Source organism: Pygocentrus nattereri, chromosome 16 (assembly GCF_015220715.1).
Source record: "Pygocentrus nattereri isolate fPygNat1 chromosome 16, fPygNat1.pri, whole genome shotgun sequence".
In the NCBI taxonomy this organism is placed as follows: Eukaryota; Metazoa; Chordata; class Actinopteri; order Characiformes; family Serrasalmidae; genus Pygocentrus; species Pygocentrus nattereri.
The window spans coordinates 27,513,051-27,522,345 of record NC_051226.1 but is presented as its reverse complement, the minus strand read 5'-3'; the positions used below and the strand labels follow the sequence as shown (position 1 = coordinate 27,522,345).

The following is a 9,295-nucleotide window of genomic DNA, read 5'->3' as shown; positions in this document are numbered from 1 at the left end:
GACCTGTAATACTGATGTATAAATAAAATCATTTTAGCTCTAACTCTACTTCTATAAAGCATGTCATTGTTTTTAAACTCATTCTTTCATTAATTCTCCTTCTCCCAGCCACATAAGCAAGAAACTAAGAAAGGTTACTTTGTGTCTAAATAAATTAATTATATGAGCTCCAGCCACTTGATTTACATATCCTACTTAATTTATGCACCAGCCTCATAGGTCTATCTTGTTGGTGTACAGTTAGAAACTGTAGCCCATCTGTTGATGCACCACTGTGTTAGCCATCCTCTAGACCTTCATCAGACCTAGTGTGTAAAACCCCCAGCAAAACTGCTGTGCCTGACACACTTTATGGTGGATTTTGAGGTATGTTTTGAATCGTTGTCCTGTTGTAGAAGCCAACTTCTTTCCAGCGTCATTTTTCTTTTTTTTGGACTGATTGTGTCACATTTGCTTTATGAATGGAAGCGGAATTCATTCTTTCATTTTACTGTGCAACATTCCCTGTGCTGGTGACTCCCACACAACCCTAAAGCAATAGATCCACCCCACAACTAACAGTCAGCAAGGTGTTCTTTTCATCAAATGCTTCTCATTTTTTGTTGCCAGAAAGTACCATTTGTACCTCATTAGTAGAAGCACTTGTCTCTGAAATGCCTAACAAGAAATTGTTTTGCATACTTTAATATTGCCTTTTGTGTTGAGGTCAGATGTAAGGTTTCTTTCTAATGACTCTTGTTTGTGCAAGCCATACTGCACAACAGAGTGATGCACTACCAGTCCTGTGTATATTAAGCTTTCCTACTGGTCCTTTTCTGTCATATGGGGTGTCTTGCTTTGCCTTTCTGACCAGCATACAAGCAGTTCTGAGTTTTATTAGTCTTCCCGATCTTGCCTTGAGTTCCACAGCTCCCCTTAACTGTCATTTTTTAATGGCATTGCTGATTCCTCCTTCTTTTTATGCATCACTTAGTTACTTACTTACTCATTTTCAGATACTTTACAGCCCGAGGTTATCGAGTGTTAGCACAAGGTTTGAGGAGTCAGGGAACGTATTATGTTATGCAATGATTTGTTTTTTTAACATTTTGCTGCAGAGGTTGTTTACTTCTTTTCACTTCAAAAATCAACAAAATGTGTCATTTGGCCAGGGTGCCCAAACTTTGCACACAACAGCATATGGTAACCTAGAAAACAACCGTTGTTATGATTTTGCCTGTACTTGAACCTGTTGTAAATCTCAAGAAATCAACTGCTTGGACATGTTAGTTGGAAATTACTGAAGAGTACTTTATATTCATGCCAGTAATAAGTAATGCAACATTTCTCCTTTTCAATTTATTCACTGTAATTGACTTGTTGGACTCCTGCTCACAAGCCCTAACTGAAATTGACAACAGTGTACCACTGAGCTATTCTGTATACAGTGCTTGAACTAAATGGTCCATGGGTTTTTGTGTTGACCAAGCACTACTCCACCTGACTCCGTTAATTAGTTTGCCTCCTTGGCTTGAGAGGTAATCAGGCAAATCGAGTATTTTCCGCTGCATGGCTGGGCAAAAACCTCCAGGACATGAACCATGCTTCAATTGAGTCTTAACTACCGCCATAGACCAAATGTAAGCATATGAACAATTTACAGAGACATTTGGAGCCAGTTTGAGCAATGCTGGATAAAAAGCAAACTGACCTACGGGCCTTTTATATGCAAGGCCATATGCTGTGTATATTTGGTTCCTATCCTCTTGTTGTAGCCAGACGCTGGGTCTAAAATTAGCTAATAGTGTTGCTAAGATTTATGCCCCAGGGTAAATGGGGACTAACGATGGGACACAGCTGGCTTTTCCAGACCTCTCTCCAGTGGAAGAGACATTTTGTTTAGGATCAGAATAAACCCATACATAGGCATCCCTGATCCCATTTGTTAATGTCCAAGGTCAATTTTATAATTCCTTCTGTTTTTTCCTTCCCTGAAAAGAAAGGAGTTGTGGTTTCTGGGTGTTCATCAGATGCAGGGACTTGTAAATAGACCCAAAGAGATGAAAGCTCTTTGATACCATAGTCGTTCTCGTGCTAAAGTTGTTCTTCGTAGCCCTGGTTAGGTCAGCTCCTATTAGATTTGTAAGATCATGTTTGTTTTAAGCATTGAGGACATATATTGGTCAAAGATAAGCTTGTGGCTGAGGGCTGAGTAATCAGTTTATTTACAGTCACAGAAGGCTACATTTGTTTTTCTTATACCACCTGATTGGTTGAAATTAAGTAAGTTAGAGTAGTGACTCTTAATCTTAGTCCAGGAGCACCCCTGCTCCAGGTGTATATGACCCTTCATTGGTGTGAGGTAGACTCCTTCAACTGGACCCCAGGGACACCAAAACGGTCTACATTTCTGCATCTCTTTTATTGGTTCTACCTATTTACAAAATTCAAAGTGGAAGTCAATATGATATGATGGCATTTTGATGTTGTTGTACTTGATGTTCTTCACTGCAGTAAAAATAATGCCTGAAAATGGCCCTTATATTAATATGTTCATCTTTCTTCTTTTACTTTGTTAAAGCATAAAAGTATGGTGTTTTGCCTGATCCATTTAAACTAGCTTCTAAGCTTAGAAACATTAAACAAAAGCTATGCTTTATTAAGATTAAGTGACCCTTCCCACAATGGGGAAATTTCACCTCCGCATTTAACCCATCCGTGAAGTGAAACACCACATACACACTAGTGAGCACACACACACACACTAGAGGGCAATGAGCACACTTGCCCGGAGCGTTAGGCAGCCCTATCCGCAGCGCCCGGGGAGCAGTTGGGGGTTAGGTGTCTTGCTCAAGGACACCTCAGTCATGTGCTGTCGGCTCTGGGGATCGAACCGGCGACCTTCCGGTCACGAGGCTGGATCCCTAACCTCCAGCCCATGACTGCCCCAAAAATATGGAGAGCTTCACGGATTTGCGTGTCATCCTTTCGCAGGGGCCATGCTAATCTTCTCTGTATCGATCCAATTTTAGTATATGTGCTGCCATACCGAGCACATTTATAGTTCCTTGATCTACTGTGCTAACCATGAGAACACATTAGCTACAAAACAGTGATACTATATGATATATTACGATGAAATACAATATAATATGATACTTTGTATTGCACCCCTAGTTATGAAGTGCCACAATTCTATAGTGTTTTGCTCATATTAGGAACTCCAAGGTCCAATCTCATTTCACCCCTACCACTTAACATTAGCCCTTAGCCCTCTGTTTTGCACGTTTGTGTCTAGGATTAGGGTGTCCTGATTTTTGTTGAGATGAAGGGATAGGGCGAAGCTTTAGGGCTACGTGGCCCTCCAAATGGAGGTTTTTCAGAGGCTTACTCCAAACAGAGTCAGAAAAAGAAACCGACTGCATGAGCGGCCAAAGAAACCCACAAATGTATTTTCTCCATTAAAAATTACAATAACCATTGTATTATTTAATTTATTGTTGTTTCACAGTTTTATGGTCGTTTTCTTCATAACAAACATAAACAATCTCTAATAGTATGCTAAAGTTTCGGTAGCTAGCTAGCTAACTTTCCCGTTCCACCTTAAATAGTCCAGCAGTATTGATGCCTGAAGCGCCAGAATGTAAATGCTGCACCATTTAAGGTGGAATGGGAAAATTTGAAGATGGCAAGTAGCTGACTTCAGCTTGTAGCAACAAAGAATTAGCGGTGGGCGATAATAAATAATTGTCTTGTTCCCCCTCTTTGAAAGCATATGATGCCCTAAATGTAAGTGAGATTGCTGAACTTTTCCATTCTCTGTTATCACTGAAGATGGGCTGAGTGAACATTTTTTAATTTGAGGGTTTTCCCATTTGTTACCATTGTTACTCAGTTCAAAGGGGTTAGGGTGACAGTTGAAAACAAGGGGTAGGGGTAAAGAAGAAATGGGATTGGGCTAAGCAGATTTTTTTCTATGTGAAAAATGAATGTTGTTACAATTCATGTACATTGTTCCTCAGAATGTCACTGGATCCTCTGATTTCCATGGTTGTTAAGAAGCTGAAATAAAAAATATTCCTATATCATTACGCTGACCACATCACCAAAATACCCCAAGCAAACCAGCAAGCTTTGTCCAGTTTGGTAGTGAAGCTGCTTTGGCAGAGGTAGTCTGCAGTTTGGGTAGCTGTTTTTGGTATATAATGAAGAAATTTAGCATGTATGTGACCATAGTCAACTGGTAAACAACCTCCGATGATATTTGGGTTTAGAGGTGGGGGGGGTGTAATTGGGGTGGGAAGGTGGGCTTGTACTTTGGTACTTTGGTGTGCTGTGACAGAAGGTGTTAGCTTCTAATAATGACTCAATACTATACACTATTGTATATATGGACATCCCCTGCCCCTGATGCACCATGTTTCTTCATGTGGTCCATGTTCACAAGTTGTAATGGATTTTTTTGTATTTTTAATTACCATAAACATACTGCTTTTTTTTATTTCTGTCTTTCATTTTATGGCTCTAAGTTGTTATGCTTGCTCATTTGCTGGTGCGTTCTACATGGCATGGCAAATTAAATCAGGGTGAGAATTTTATGCACAGCTGAGAATAAAATGTGTGTACATTTATTACCTGAACATACATTTTAATATATCTGCATTGGTATTAAATGGAATTGAGCTTGCTTCTTGAGAGCTACAGAGTTCAGATGTGTGTAACAGTAAGTAATACCCTTATCTTGGAATGCCTTGGGTTGAACATTCACATTCCTCTAATTCCAGGGTTCTCACCTCCAGAATAGGTTCTATTACCAGTCTAGAGTAATTCCTTTCATAGTATAGATGCCTGAAGGAAGCCACAGTGATGTCCGGATAATTTCATTTTACGGTTGCCTCTTCTGATTTATGTAAAGGGACACCAAATAACTTCAGACTGACTCATTTCATGTGAGCAAGTGTTCTGCTGCAAGTCAGACTTTGCTTTGTATTAAGCAGGCAAAATTAAACTGCTCTCTCACAGCTTTTTTGTTGACGACAGTAGGCCCGGCTGGCTTCCATTCGTTTCCCCATGGGGAAGGAAGGGGATGCTTTGAGGCTTCTTTGCAATGCTGCTAAAGTCCTCTGGGATTGGAAAATGGAGGGCCAGATGGTCTGGCGTTATACTTTTGTTACGCTGACACAATCATAAAGAGCGCAAACAGAAATAGATAACCCCAGTGCCCAGCTTTCTTTCTGCAAAACTCTGATGCACAATGCCTTAATGTTCTGAGATGCTAGGCAGTTCAAGGGTGATATTTTTAAGATTCAGATTCACAATCCGGTCCAGAATCAGAGCTTGTGAAGTTTGTCTATGTGAATGCGTTTTCAGTATGTGTGTGTAGCCTACACAAAAGTGATTTGGGGTTTTCTGTCTGTTTTCTGACTAAGACCAGTTCTAGTTTCTTTGTACATCTGCTGTACTGCTAAATCAGAGCCGGTATACTGCAGAAAACTCTGCTAGAAAAAAACTGCATAAATTAACATAGCAACATCACCAGCAAAACCAGCATATGTTGTGTTTTGGATGCTGGTATGTCGGTCAACCAATATGAATATAAACCAGCACCACCAGACCACTAGATAGCAGGCACATTCATGCCTAATCTGCACCATGTTTGGCAGTTCAGTTACAGCACCGGCAAGCATTGTGTGGGCTAGAAGTGGACCCAATGTCATCAGCCAGGCTAGACTTGGGTTGCGGCACGTGTTGTATGTGGCCAGATGTGGACCAAATATCATGAGCCGGTCTAGATATGGGTTATGGTACATGTTGTGTAGGCCGGACATGGGCCAAATGTCATGAGCCTGGCTAGATATGGGTTATGGCACATGTTGTGTAGGCCGGACGTGGGCCAAATGTCATGAGCCTGGCTAGATATGGGTTGCGGAATGTGCTGTGTGGGCAAATGTCATGATCAGGGTGGAATGCACACTCTACAGAACATGTTTGATTCCAGCTGTCACTTGACGCTTCTTGAGTTTGCACTCTCCAAGTCTTTATTCTCTAAATGGGTGTTATTTGAGCATTGGAAGCTGGAATCGAGCCTGTTTTGTTGGTAGTACTTTTAACTTGCTTACTACACTATAGTTAGCTTTGCAAAGCAGGCTGCAGTTTAAAACACCACTTCAATTTTTAACTTTCTGTCACCGTAACACCAGTCATTCAACTTTGTGTTCTCATATATGAGTTGAGCCTCACGTAGGTTGAAAAGAGCCTGTACTGTGGCGGGTGCCACTATTTGCCTGCTAATTGCAATAGTGCTAGCTTAGCTCTAACAACAGTCATTTGACTTTGCTCTCTCTGACATGAGTTGTAATCATCTACACTCATAACAGCAAAGCACCAGTTAGTCAGAATGATATCTGTACTGTGGATCATGTCTCCTGGTTAGCTAAGCTACTTAGAGGAGACGAGATAGGGCATTAACATCAGCCTAGCTAGGTAGCTATAGCTACCCATTTTTACTACCTACACAGATCAGGCATAACATTATCCTTGTTTCTACGCTTATTGTCCATTTTATCAGCTCCACTTACTATATAGGTGCACTTCGTAGTTCTACAATTACAGACTGTAGTCCATTATGTAGTGGTCATAATGTTATGCCTGATCGGTGTATATTTTTAGTATATATCTAGTATACAGATGCAAACACCACAGAACAGGTTTAATTTCAGCTTTCTGTCACTCCACTCACACTAGCCACTTGCTCAGGTTTGAGTCATTATCATCTAAACTTGCTCCAGTGACTTAGTCAGAATTAAACCTGTTATGTAATGAGTAAAGCTGGTAACGTGCTAGCGAAGCTATTGCTAACCAACTCCTCTCTTACAATAAGCAGTGCCATTTAACGTTTAGCAATAGTTGTTGGATTAATGCCTTCACATTTATTGAATAGTGATTGAAAATCATGCACTGCTTGGATTTATTTGATGACTGTGTAAGCAAAATTATCTTCTTTGATCATTTTTGGTTTTGAAGCAACTTAGGATGTGTTGGCTCAATTTCACTGAAAACATAGAACCAGTTAGCAAGACCTTTAGACCCTTTTTGGCCCTACAGTGGAAAAGAAGCCTTTGTTTATCCTGATCAAACAAAAGGCGGCCCTTGCAAATGGAAAAAGTAATTTGAGATTGCAGTGAAGCTCCTTTCCTGTTCAATTTTTGGCAAACAACCCATTCACCTATCATGACATTGCTTAAAAGGTAGATATCTGTTTCAATAAAAATGTACCATCTGGTCACAGAAGCCCCTGTCTCACTTAAAATATAATAAATAGTCAGAAGATTAGACTAGTAGTAAGGTAGTAACTCAGAGTAAACTGAAACTCAGCACCAAGATTCAGGGCTGAGTTGGATTTTTGAGAAGAAAAAAAAATTAAACATGGGTAAAGATACAAAGAACAGCTTTCATAAGCATGTCATACCTCTGGGTTTCCTCTAATGAAACAGGAATGTCCCTGAACATGCCTGCAAAAGGGAATTAGTTCCCTTTTAGTCCCATAGCCTGCAGTGCTTTTCATTAGAAACATTGTTGTGCAGCAGAAGTGAAGCTATTTTCAGCCTCACTTTTTCCCAGTCGTGTGGAAATAGGAGACTGCATGTTGTGGCGCTTCCTGTTTAAAGTTACAGCACCTAAACTTGAGCATGTATCTAGTGAGTGACAAATTGTGGCAATGAAATTTTAGATACATCTGAAAAATGTTGAGCAATGGGATACCAGTACTTTAAATGAAAAATATAAATTAAGGATAGAATAGTGATGAAAGGTAAAAAAATCTAATCTTTTTCCTGTCACTATCACCCTCAGCTTGCACATTACAGAAATCTGAATCCAGACCCCTAAAGCTGCTTTGTGACAGTTTTGGGTTATTCCACACACTCACCCTTTTCATGCTGGTCTAACCTAGTCTATGCTGGTTTAGGTGACCCACATACCAGTATCAAAACACAACATATCACTGTTGTTGGAACAAAACCTTGTATGTCCTTTTTTTGACGTTTTTCAGTTTTTGATATAATTTGAAAATGCCCTATTTTTTTACATCATGTGTAAATTTCATGATGAATGGACCAAAAGAAACGGCCCACAATGACTTGGGAAAAAGTCTGCTTCCACGGACTTACATTTAAAAGTAAAGTAGTTTTTTTCCTTCTCCTGTAAAGTTACCATTTTGTAGATATAAGGTTCTGTTCCAACAACAGCCATATGCTGGTTTGGGTGGTGATCAGCATGTCAATTTTCATTGGTGCTGACCAGCATACCAGCATCCAAATCAACATATGCTGGTTTTTCTAGCAGGAAATACAGGCTTTCCAAAAGAACCTCTTGGTAGTCTGGATCCTTTTTTTGGAACATAGAATTTTCTTCTATTTCCTGTTTTTAGAGGATCTGTTACTCAGAGAATTTCTTGCAAAGGAATCCAACAAGTATGCCGTCTTGCTGGCCAACAAAATGCATTTCTTGAGCCATGAAGGTGCATAAAATGTATAAATATGTCACCTTTGCTATCTGCTGTTTCCAGGTTGCATCATAGCCACCATTTCCATCATACTAATGGGCAATGTGCTTCCCGAAGATACACTGCCTCGAGCTAATTTCATTTGAACTCCCAGTTTCTGCTGCCGCCTTCTTTCATACTAGAGAATTTGACATCTGGTCTCAGAATACAAAAGCTTTCACCTCGATGGGAGAGATTCAGACTTTTCGGCCATTAGCACCTAAGCTAAACTCATAGCTCTGACAGAAATGTAGCTCTCTGTGTATCAATTGAGGAAGATGATGGTGAAGTTGCGTCTTCAAGTACACTACAGCCACTAGAGGCAAGTCATACCCCCCAGGAGAGCCATGAGAGAGCAGTGGGCGTGAAGCTTGGAAGCGCCAGCCTTTCCAGAGGCTAGCCAGGACATCTGCCTAGGGCTTGCCCACTGGTGTGAATTCAGTGGGAAAGGACAGTGGCCTAGCCAAATAGAACAGCGCACGCAGTGAACAAACAGGGATATAGTGGATTAAACATCCATATCAGACTTTTGTCACATTTCCATCAACAAGGAAGGGCTCCATGGACTGGTGGATATGGGATCAACAGTCAAGCTGGCGGCACAGCAATTCATCTCCGTGCTGTGACTGATGAGCTAGCGCGGAGTCCCCACCCCAGTGTGCCAGTTAGGTTCAAACACTTTGTGGTCCTTGGTCCATTCTTTTTTATTGTTCTCCAGCAGTTGATTTCTGGGTTTATTCTATAAGGACTCTTCTTCTGAAAATGGCTTTAGCC

General features: G+C 40.6%; 1 non-coding gene across 1 annotated transcript; it reads right to left on the bottom strand.

The window, feature by feature from the left end:
• Nucleotides 1-2,928: 2,928 nt before the first annotated feature.
• LOC119265471 lies at nt 2,929-3,035 on the bottom strand. Its single transcript, XR_005131665.1, has one exon. It is a non-coding gene; the product is annotated as a U6 spliceosomal RNA (small nuclear RNA).
• Nucleotides 3,036-9,295: the final 6,260 nt, after the last annotated feature.